This window comes from Phodopus roborovskii, unplaced genomic scaffold (genome assembly GCF_943737965.1).
Source record: "Phodopus roborovskii unplaced genomic scaffold, PHOROB, whole genome shotgun sequence".
NCBI lineage: Eukaryota > Metazoa > Chordata > Mammalia > Rodentia > Cricetidae > Phodopus > Phodopus roborovskii.
Window position 1 is genome coordinate 2241332 of NW_026125540.1, and position 12828 is coordinate 2254159.

Here is a 12828-nt window from a genome sequence, read left to right on the forward strand (position 1 = left end):
ATAACTTGAAGTTCACTGATGAAATTATATAATCTTCATTTATTATTCTACATTAAACAGTGTCAATTATATTGGCAACAAAATATATTTGTCAACCTCATAATAAGAGCCACCTACTAAGCATGAAAATCAACTATGAGTTCAAAACTTAGGTTCACTGTCATTTTAGAAACCAGATTAAGAGGTGTAGAAAGACACAGATACTCATGCATACATAGCTAAGAAATTACAAAGAAAAAGTGAAGTGTGACAGTGGGCACTGCACAATTATGTAAAAATAGTAAAAGAAATTCTTTTCTTTATTAATGTGCACAGACAAATTTCTCATATATGACATGTGGTATATGAAGTAATGTGAAGGGTGAGAAGACAGAAAGTCATTCAAAGAGACCAGGAAAGAACAATGACAACATACAGCTAAACTCAGATTTCTATTAGCACAAAAGGTACCATGTTCTACTTTGGAAGTAGAAAGGAGTTTGGAGTGTATGCCTCTTTAAGTGTTCATAGATAAACTTAAACTTTCAGAAAAAGTCAGCAAAGAACAAAATCTCCCATTGGAGAATATAATTTTAAAGCACAACTTTCACATATACAGGTTATGGATATATAAAAACAGCAGTATGCAGGATAAAGAAGATGGCCTATAGAAGTTCATGTTTATAATAAATGCACCTTCAAATTGATGCACTTCCAAATAATGTATTTGTGTTCCCATAACCATAACAGCCTGGATAAATGTTTTTTTTTTTTTTTTTTGGACAGGTGCAGTGAACTTTATTGATGGTACTCAAGAGAGCAGGGCTCCCTAAGCCCCTTATTTCTGGGGGTCTGGTATGGAAACTGTGAGGGAGATTAGTGTCAGGGGTAGTTGGACAGGGACTGCTCAGCATCCAGGGCCTCTCTCTTGCTCATGTCCTTGATGGGGGGTGGATGGTCCAGGATGGGTTCTTACTCCTTGGAGGCCATGTAGGCCATGAGGTCCACCACCCTGTTGCTGTAGCCGAATTCATTGTCATACCAGGAAATGAGCTTTATGAAGTTGTCATTGAGAGCGATGCCAGCACCAGCGTCAAAGGTGGAAGAGTGGGGGTCACTGTTGAAGTCACACGAGACAACCTGGTCCTCGGTGTAGCCCAGGGTGCCCTTCAGTGGGCCCTCAGATGCCTGCTTCACCACCTTCTAGATTTCGTCATACTTAGCAGCTTTCTCCAGGCGGCATGTCAGATCCACGACAGACACATTGGGGGTAGGAACACGGAAGGCCATGCCAGTGAGCTTCCCGTTGAGCTCTGGGATGACCTTGCCAACAGACTTGGCAGCACCAGTGGATGTAGGGATGATGTTCTTGGAAGCCCCACGTCCATCAAGCCACAGCTTCCCGGAGGGGCCATCCACATTCTTCTGGGGGGCAGTGATGTGGTCATGAGTCCTTCCACAATGCCAAAGTTGTCATGGATGACCTTGGCCAGGGGGGCTAAGCAGTTGGTACTGCAGGAAGCATTGCTGACAATCCTGAGGGAGTTGTCATATTTCTCATGGTTCACACCCATCACAAACATGGGGGCATCAGCAGAAGGGGCGGAGATGATGATCCTCTTGGCCCCACCCTTCAAGTGGGCGCCAGCCTTCTCCATGGTGGTGAAGACGCCAGTAGACTCCACAACATACTCAGCACCAGCATCACCCCATTTGATGTTGGCAGGATCTCGCTCCTGGAAGATAGTGATAGCCTTCCCGTTGATGACAAGCTTCCCATTCTCAGCCTTGACTGTGCCTTTGAACTTGCCGTGGGTAGAGTCATACTGGAACATATAGACAATGTAGTTGAGGTCAATGAAGGGGTCATCGATGACAACAATATCCACTTTGCCGGAATTGATGGCAGCCCTGGTAACCAGGCATCCAATACGGCCAAATCCGTTCACTCCGACCTTCACCGTTGTGTCTCAGAAACGAGGCTGGCACTGCACGAAAAGATGTGGCTGTCTCTAGAACAGGGAGGAGCAGAGAGCCAAATGTTGTGATTTTTGTGTTAACTGAATATTAAAATATCAGTGACATGTACCGCCACCGTGCATCTTCTAGGCTCCCTGAACCTCACCAACTGGGTAAAACAGGAAAGCTTGCTTGAATAATTCTAACTGTAATTATTTCTTCCTTGCCTATGAGCTGTACCAGTTACTTCTTATGGCCTCATGCTGATATGTGTCAAGCATTTGACCTCTATAACAAATGGGGAAAAAAGGACATTGAAAGAAATGAAGCTTTAATGACACTGCTCCCTGCTCCCAGTGCACTTGTCAGTTGTGACATCATGCGACTCTGCAGATAGAAGTACTGTCTCCTCATTCTTACAGGACTAGTAGTATGCCTTAATAAATCCAATTATTGTTTCTGTTGGTTAACCCTTACTGTTTATAGCTTATTTTGAGTAAACCTAATTTAAGCACTTATATCTTATTAAGTACAGAACTACCAAGCATTACACAACAGAAGAGGGAATTACAAGCTCAGTATAGAAAACTGCTGCTGTTGTTCAGAATATAAAACTACTTGGATCTTGAAATCAGAGTTCAGAACAAAGATATTCTCATACAGTGGGGAGACTTCCCTTGAGTTCTAATGACATGTGAAATAATTTTGTTGCAAAAGATGAACATGAAATAAAGTTTGACCCACTTGGTATCACTAATAGACTGAAATTGAAGCAGCTGCCAATTCATGGAAAACCTTGATTATACTTAATCAGTGTCTGAATTCTAGTTTACACAAATGAACTTTATATTGGCTTCCTCAGAAGTAGGTTTCAAAAGATTTCATCTTAGACTATTCTACTCTTGGCTGCTCTTCAGTCTTAGTAAATACCTTAAATTAAAGGAAATATCATATTTCAAAAAGATTAGGATAGTAAACAAACTATATACTTTTATACATATTTTTGTCTACACCTAAAAGTCAGACAATATCTGATTTGTATTTGATTTAGTATTAAGTACTTCTTTTTGTCTTAAAAGTTTCAATACCAGAAAGCCATTTGTAATTTATGATTGTATTACCTGAAGAAAAACTTCTCAGATATGTTATTATTCTAGACTTCTTGGTTAGACCCTGAGGTAAAGATTCTGGGTTGCTTACTTTTTGGAAGAAATATGGAAGGCACAACATACTTTCCCTGAGGAAGTATTCTGGCTCTTTTTGGAGATAGTGGTTTCATACAGAATCATGTGTCATGCTCTCCTGTTCCCCAGTGTAAAACTTGTAAAAAAAAAAAATATTAGAGATTCATCCATGACCAATGAGTATGTGTTGTTCATTTCTTCCTCAGTCACTTGCTTATATTTATCTAGTGCTTTAACTTGACTTTCATTTTTTCTTTTTATTATACTCTATAACCACCTCAAGGGATTCTGGGAACAGGTAACACAGATGAAATGTTAAATATTTTGCAGGTTTTCTGACATATTTGTTGAAGGTATTGGCTCAAGAGGATGGTGTTGGATTCTCATTTCAAATGGTTTTTTTTTTTTTTTGTGCAATCATCTGAATTTGTGATGACAAATTGGTATGCTGAAACCTAATTTCCACTGTGATATGCCAGGAAGTAGATACTGTGTTTGTATGGAGCTCCTGAGAATGGAACTGATTGTTTCTAAAGAACTTTAGAGTGTAGGATTGTAGCCTTTTTTCCATGCAGAGACAGAGTGAAAAGGTCAAACTCTCATGATTTGCAGATGATATGACAATTTACATAAGTGACCCCCCCAAAAAAAAAACTCTAGCAGGGAAATCCTACATCTGACAAACACCTTCAGCAAAGTGACAGGATAGAACATTTACTCAAAAAAAAAAAAATCAATAACCCTACTATATACAAATGATGAAAGGGTTGAGAAAGAAATCAAAGAAACATCACCATTTTCAATAGCCATAAACAACATAATCTATTTTAGGATAATGCTAACCAAATGAGTGAAAGACCTATATAATAAGAACTGTGTGTCTTTAAAGAAAGAAATTAAAGAAGATACTAGAAAATGGAAAGATCTCCAATGTTCTCAGATAGGTATGATCAGCATAGTAAAAATGGCAATCTTTCCAAAAGCAATATACAGATTTTTGAATCCTCATCAAAATTCCAGAAAAATTCTTCATATAGCTTGAAAGAACAATATTCAACTTTATATGGAAGAAAAAAAGACCCAGGATACCCAAAAAAACCTTGTATGATAAGGAGCCTCCGGAGACACCACCTGACAACAGATTGGTATTGACACAAAAAAAGACAGGAAGACCAATGGAATTGAATTGAAAACCCTGACATTAACACACACACTGATAGAAACCTGATTTTTCAAGCTAAAATTGGAATAAAGAAAGCATCTTCAACAAATGGTGCTGGTATAACTTTATCCTGACCAATAGAAGATAGCAGATAGATCAATATCAGTTGCCTTGCACAAAACTTCATTAAACCTAAATATTAATCCAGCCACACTTAAACTCTTAGAATAGAAAATGGGAGGTACCCTTGAATGAGCACAGATATTGAGATCATCAATTAATAATTGGGACTTCCTGAAATTGAAAAGCTACTATAAGATTACAGTCAACAAAAAAAAAACTTCAGCCAACAGAATGGGAAAAGATTTTCAAGAAGCTACTTACCAAAACACCACACAATCCACTTAAAAAGTGGGGTACAGAACTAAATACAGAATTCTCAACAGAGGAATCTAAAATGCCTGAAAGACACTTAAGAAAGTGCACAACATCTTTAGCCATTAGGGAATTGCAAATCAAAACAACTCTGAGATACCATCTTACTCCTGTCAGAATGGCTAAAATCAAAACACCAAAGACAGTTTATGCTGGGGAGGATATGGAGAAAGTGGAACACTCCTTCACTGTTGGTGGGAGTGCAAACTCATAAAGCCACTTTAGAAATAAGTATGGTGGTTTCCCAGGAAAGTGGTAATTAGTTTGCCACAAGATCCAGCAATTCCATTCTTAAGTATATACCCAAAAGATGCACATTCATACGACAAGGATATCTGTTCAACTATGTTCATAGCAGCATTATTTGTAATAGCCTGAACCTGTAAGCAACCTATATGCCACTCAATTGAAGAATGGGTGGAGAAAATGTGGTACATTTACACAATGAAGTATTACTCTGCAGAAAAAAACAAAAACAAAAACAAAAACAAACAAACAAAAATGGAATCTTGAAATTTCCATGCAAATGGACAGAATTAGAAGAAACCATTCTTTGTGAGATAACCCAGTCACAAAAAGACAAACACATTATGTACAGACTCAATTATGGTTTTTCGACCATCCTACAATCCACATCACCAGAAAAGCTCGGAACAAGGAAGACCTAAGAGAGACATATATGGTTCCCTGGAGAATAGGAAACTGGACAAGATCTCTCCAGCAAATTTGGAGCATGGGGTTAGGAGGGAGAGTTAGGAAGAGAAAGAGGGGAGAGTTGGGTATGACTGAGCAAGAAGTTTGAGTCAGGGAAAGAATAGAGGAGAATGAGAGAGAGAGAGAAAAGAGAGAGATAACATAATAAAGGGAAATATTATAGGTTTTCAGATAAATCTGGCATTAGAGAAATGTCCAGAGATCTACTAGGACCACCCCAACTAACAATCTAACAATATTGGAGAGGTTACCTTAAAAGCCCTTCCCTGATAATGAAATTGATGCCTACCTTATATGCCATCCTAGATCACTCATCCAATAGCTGATGGAAGCAGAAGCAGGCACCCACAGCTAAACACTAAACCAAAACCCTGCTTCCAGTTGCAGACCGAAAAGAGAAATGAGCAAATAGGTTAAGACCAGGCAAGAGAAACCCCCATAAACAGCTGACCTGAACAAGAAGGAGCTCATAGACTCCAATCTTATAACTGGTAGCAACCCAGATATCCTGAAAGTGGTGTTAGTTGAGAGTAGTGGGTTGTCTCTGGGGCCCCTGGTAGTATATCAGTATTTATCCCAAGTATATGAATGGACTTTGGGAACCCATTCCACATAGTGGGATATTCCCTCAGCCTAGACACATGGAGGGGAGGGCCTGTTCTCCAAATGATATGACAGACTTTGAAGACCCCTCCCCTATTGAAGGCCTCCCCCTCCCAGGGAATCAGAAAGGAGATTGGATGTGGTTGGTGGGTTGGTGGGGGTGTCAGGGGAGGAGAGGATGTTACAAGAACTGGGTTTGATATATAAAACAAGCTCTCTACAAATTAATTTTTAAAACATTATAAAAAAACAAAAGAAAACAAAAAAACAGAAATGTGGTGATAGTGAAAGAATAGAGACTTTTATCTGTTACATCAAACATATGTGTGTGTTTGTGATTGAGTGTCTGTGTGTGTTGCATTTGTGTGTGTGTACTACCCAGTAGAGATCAATTTTTATAATACTCTCCACTGCACTGACTAAAGATGGTAGATAATGCCTGTTCTTATGACCTGTTAACTATCTTCATTTTTCCACTAAAGATTATTTGAGCATTTAGGAGGAATGCCTCTCTCCTCTCTATCCTCTCTCTCTCTCTCTCTCTCTCTCTCTCTCTCTCTCTCTCTCTCTCTCTCTCTCCACACCCACACCCACCCACACATACATTCACTACACAAGTACACACACACACACACACACACACACACAAAATATTAAATACTCACTCACATGATGAAAGTGGTGAGACAATTTCTTGTTTGCATGAGAGACACTACACTGGAATTAATGAAGTTATCATGTCTGAGGTGGTTTATCTTGTACTGGTGTGTAGATGCCTGGGTAGAATAATTGATCTTGTATTTAAGGCGGAAGAGTTTTAAAACCTAAAGAGAAATAAGTAAATAAATAAATTTGAAAGGCATTCACTTATAGATAACCAAAGTATAAAATATCTTTTTTACAAATACATTTTAAAATAAGTGTGCATGAACTGGCTTGTTGGAACCCATTCTTTATGGTCAGATGCCATTCTTTGCCTTAATGGGCCAGGCTTTGTAGAGTCGCAATTTAAGCCCTGTCCCTGTAAGATGAGAGGATGGCTGGTAAGGACAGGGGAAGGAAAGGGGGAGTAGGAGGAGGGGTTTGAGGGAGAACTGTGTGTGGTTGGAATGCAAAAAGAAAGTTAAAATATTACATTTAAAAAGAAACAAAAAATGTGTGGCTTTCTCTTATTTGGATCACTTTTCTTCTCTAACTCAAGGAAGTGTTGAAATTCTGAAAAGAAGTCTAGATGAGGAAAGTGCGAGGCAAACCTATGTACCATCACATTTAAAGGATAGCAAAGGTCAGCTTTAAAATTCTGCATATTCTACAGGATATTATTTTATTTTATTTTTTATATTTATTTACTTTTTTATTTTACATATCGTTTTACATATCGTTCCCAGTTCTTTCTCCCTCCCTCCTTTCCTCCCTCCCTCCTTTCCTCCCTCCCTTTTTTCCTCTCACCCCCTCACATGTACCCTGACCACCCTTCCTTCCCACTCTCCCACCCCCACTGCACATGTAGGGTGGTACCATCCAGGAGGGGTCATCTAAATCTGTCAAATTTTTGAAGTACGGACGAGGACTTCTCTCCTGTATCTAGGTTAAGGAAGGATCCCTCCATGGGAGATGTGCCTACAAGGTCCTTTTGTGTACCAGGATTACATCCTGGTACCACTGTCTGAGGTCCCTTAGACTGCTCAGGCCTTCTAGCTAAGACCCATGTTCAGAGTCAGTCCCATGCTGGATTGCCAGCTATCACTATGTGTTTCTGCAACCTGATCTTGTCCTATCTCTCTGCATCTAGATTCTAGTTAAGCTCAGTGTTTAGTTGTGGGTGTTTGCATCTGTTTCCAACAGGTACTAGATGAGGGCTCCATGATGGTGAATAAGTTAGCTGTTGATCTCATTATCAGGAAAGGATATTTATTGTAGTCTTGCCACTGTTGCTCAAATTGTTTGTTGGAGTCAATCTTGTAGGTATCTGGATATTTCTTTAGGTTCAGTTTTCTCTTCAATCCTATAATGGCTCCTCTTTTATGGTCTCTCTCTCTCTCTCTCTCTCTCTCTCTCTCTCTCTCTCTCTCTCTCACACACACACACACACACACACACATCTTCTATTCCTCCCCTGACTCATCTTCCTAGTCCTACGTACTTTCATCTCCTCCTCTTCTTATTCTCCTAGTTCCCTCTAACTCACTGCCCCCCCCACTTCCCATGTCTCTGGAGAACTTGTCCCTTCCCCCTTGTGTGAAGGACCTTATATGAATCTTTTAGAATCCACCTTGTATCCTAGTTCCTCTGGCTTTGTGAAATATAGGCTGGGGATCGTTTGCTCTAGGTCTAAAATATGGGCTGATGAGGAGACTGAGCTTGTAAGGGGCTTGTTATAGAAGCTTTAGTACCACAATTTTGATCCCCAGGACTCAAAGAAGATGTTGTAATAGTGTAAAATACCTGTATTCTCAACAATGTAGGACTGTGGACAGGGTTATGATCCCCGGAGTGGCTAGGCAGCAAGTTTAGAAAATCAATGATTTCCAGGTTAAGGGAGAGACCCTATCTCAAGAACTATGGTGCAAAGCAACTAAGAAAAACTGTGGATGTAACAGGCTGATCTACATTCAGTACATACACACATACACACACACACACACACACATACACACGCACAGTGACATACAAATATATACATACAAGAACACATCCACAACCACATATATTCTATTAATGGATAGTTTTTATATATACATATATGTATATGCATACACATACACACACACACACACACGCAAATAGAACACAATTAAACACCCCACAATTGTTTTATATGCAGTTTATTCCATTTGGTTTTCAGTGGGAACAAAAGAACAAAGAAAGGATAAATGTATGCTGAAGAGAAGTGAAGGTGGTCCCCTGATCTCAAGCATGTGGCATTTAGAGGTCAGGAAAATTAAATAACCACTTTAGTTCCCATGTTTTGTCAACAGTGTTGTATTGCATTAGATTCCACCGACATATAGCTATTTCCAAGACCTGAGAACAAGGTTATAATTAAGCTGTTAATTATTTTCCAGTTCCCTATGTCTTAGTATGCAAATATGTTGCTCATATCCATTCTGATACTTTCAGTTGAAACATGGTGTCAGATTTGTTTTGTAATGTTAATTTTAAGTCAAGATAAAGAAGCAATTTTAATCATCCTTAGTTTTTACTGAATGATCTTAACATAGTTCGTTAGAGTGAAAATAAAAATTTGTTCTTGTTTTCTTTTTTCAGTATATTTCTTGGTTTCCTAGTTTCTATATTCCTAAATTTTATGTCTTTTGTTTTTGTTTTGTTCTTACTGGGAGGCCAATAGACAAGTATTCTCTTCTCAGTAGACAAACTAAAATTAGTTTATCAAATAAGCTGAAGGAGTACCTCTAGAAAAACTCTATTTTAAATGTTTACTATGTAAAACAAACAAAAAGTTCATAAATATGCCTAAAATGTGGAAATATTCTTCAAGATGTTGATCTGAGAATGTATAAAGTAATGAAGAATGCTTTATGGGAAATGAGTCGATAAATATTAATTCTCCCTCTTACACATAACTTATTAAATATTATAATGTGAATATATGTGGGATAAATGTTAGCAAATTTGCAATTGAATGAAGAAACCTCTATAACTTCAATTATTCAGTGGTGTAAATTTTCCTTGCCAGAGTCATCCTGTATGAACATCCTGTCTATCCTTCACTCACAGTGAAGCATGTCAGAGGCAATGAGCAGCGGAGCAGAATTTGCTTGAGGAAATTTCTCCCTCTTCTCTGCTTCATTGCTTCCTGTCTTGACCTAGGGAAAATACCAGCATTTCACAGTGCAAACATCAAACAATTCATGGTCAACTGCTGATCAAGTGTAAGAAGAGAGAGAGATGCTATTGCTATTATGTTTAAGAATACAGGGGTGATGCATTTTCCTAAGAAATAAGCGAAAAGCAATATTAATCTGAATGTTCAGTGAAAGACAAATATCTCCTTGAACTAGATACTTAAAAACAATGAGGATACAATTTATCCTCATTGTGTTAGTGGATGGCCCAAAAATTAGAATCAATGAAATAGCTATAATATCCATTAGAATTTATAGTTATGATGTCTTTATAAAATAAGGGAGAGTGAATTTCTGTTTTTATGAGATGCTCCCCATGGAGAAAATATAATTACTAACAAAATTGATTGAGGCTCACCAAACTTCTTAACAAATGTGAAGTTGTAAGACTATAATTATTATGAGTAGAAAATAAACCAGAATGTGATGTGCATCAGAGACAATAGCTGAGCCTGCAAAGACACAAAGAAATGCTGCTTATGTGATGCCAGACAGATAAAAACCAGGCACAAGTTCCCAAGATAAACAATGAGTAGTACTCAACACAGATGATCACACCATTTTCATGTATAATTTATCATATATGTACCTGCTAATTGAAAAACTGGTGCTGTGTGTTTGCTAATATCTTAATCCAAGGGAAAAATTATTTTTCCTTGATTTTTTTACAAGACATAATTTTATAACAAAAGTTCAATCACTGGACGTAAAGTACTTCCTTGACAAGATACTTGGAGACAAGAAATTATCTTCCCTGATAATTAATTTCCAAAGTTGTAGTTTCCTATTTTTGAGGAGGCCATTTTGGAAAATGGTAAAAGTTCTTTTATAATAAAATACATTTCAAAAAGACAGAGAAATGTGTTCAAATTACAATGATAAAAAGAAGTCTGTTCTTTATAAACATATTTACTAATTTGGCTGTGGTGTGTGTGTGTGTGTGTGTATGTGTATGTGTGTGTAGTGTGTGTGATGTTTAGTGTATGTGATGTGTTTGTGCATATGCCAGTCATATAAGTGGAGCCAAGAGCACTAATTTATGGAGATTTTTCTTTCGTTCTATCTTAATGAGAATTATCAGGATAGACTTGCTGACAAATGCATCTTCAGTTCTCTATTTTTTGTTTGTTTGTTTGCATTTAGGGTTTTTGTTTGTTTGTATGACTTTGACAGCTCTGTGTAAAACTTATGGCTCCCTGGAACACAGGTTGCATGCCAGGCTGGCCTCAAACTCCCAAAAGTCTGCCTCCAGATTGCCAGGATTAAAGGCGTGTGTCTCCACCACCTGGCTCTTGTTTTTTTTTTTTTTTTTTTCACAAGGAAAGGTAAGCTCAAATGTGTGTGACTATCTTTACATTAAAATAAGACTTTCATTTCCATGAAGATTTTTAACTTTCCAGCATATTCAAATAAATAATGCTGCCTAGGGTAAACATTGCTTTTATGTAAACTTATCATAAATGAGTTTTTCCCCAGAAATACACTGAGTAGTTTATTAATATCTACTCTTTTTTATTACTAACAGCTTATTGTTTTAGAAAACATATAAAAACAGTAGATTGGCAAAGGAGAGCTGTTGCCTTCCCTAGTTAATATCAGGGCTTTCATGGTCAAGCAGTATTTATTTGAGTCTGTGTTTTGGGGAATGAATTATGTAATTATGTATAACATTTCAGTAGACAGAATGAGATAATAAAATTTAATTCTAGAGAAATTATAAATAGTTTGTTTAAAGCTATTCTAAATATGTTTCTCTTTTTTTTTTTTTTTTTTAACAATGCCAAAATGGATGAAACTGTGACATTGGCAATTTGTCAGCAACAACAGTCAAATGAAATAAAAAGATGTCATATCCATTTACATTAAAGTAATAGTAACATTTTGGCAGAACATAGAGACTTGGAAAGATCTTTAGAGCCTGAAAATAATGCATACCACTACATAGATGAAGTGTGGAAAAAGTTGGCAGGTGGTGACTGAATCCTACACATCAGCTGTTTACTGTATTCCACACACATATATAATAACTATCATTTCTTAATATGAAATAATCATATGTGAAAACTTTGCAGTTGCACTTTTGCTAGAAATAAAAAAGAAATGAATTTTAGTGGTAATTTTTATAGTCTCATATCAGAAAATGACTAAATCTCATGTTCATAAAAGCAGGAATTGATCATGGTTTCATTATTGTCATTGAGGTCAACTATGTCCTCCTTTGTGATGTTGCTGTGTAGTTCAGTAAGGAGTTTTGTTAATGTTTATTAGTTTCCATACTCAGTCTTGAAAAATCTGACTAAACTGTGTTGCCAAGGTTTCTCAGAATAAATTATGAAATCATCCATTGGGTGCAAAGGCAATGGACAACAATAGTTTGGCAATCATTCTCTATTTAATGACATATATATATATATATATATATATATATATATATATATATATATATATTTCTCTCTACCTCCCTCATGTGAGTGCATGTACATGAGAGTGTGTGTGAACATATGTGAGTACATATGAAAGTGTGTTTCAGTGTGTGTGTGTGTGTGTGTGTGTGTGTGTGTGTGTGTGTGTATGAGATGGTAAAGCTGTTGTAGGAAACATTTTGATTGGTAACAAGTCCAGTTCAACCCTTCTCATCGCATACCAGATACTTTAGTGTCATGGAAGACTACATGTCAATATGCATATTAAATTCAAAAAAATATTAATCTATCTTACTTTATTAGTTTATTAACTATTAATAGTTCATCTATAACCCAACTATACTTTGGACTATCTTCATAGATTAGTAACATGTATTCCCTTTTTAAGAAACACATTTTATCTCTTCAATGTTCAATGATGAAATTATGGAGTAATTAATTATTACTTTACTTATTAGGAAAGGAGCCTAGATGCAAAAATACCAACTTGCTTGGTGTTTAGT

The 12828-nt window shown here is 37.1% G+C and overlaps 1 pseudogene; it reads right to left on the reverse strand.

Annotated features, from left to right (window-relative positions):
- Positions 1-912: 912 nt before the first annotated feature.
- On the reverse strand, positions 913-2081 carry LOC127216306 (glyceraldehyde-3-phosphate dehydrogenase-like; annotated as a pseudogene).
- Positions 2082-12828: the final 10747 nt, after the last annotated feature.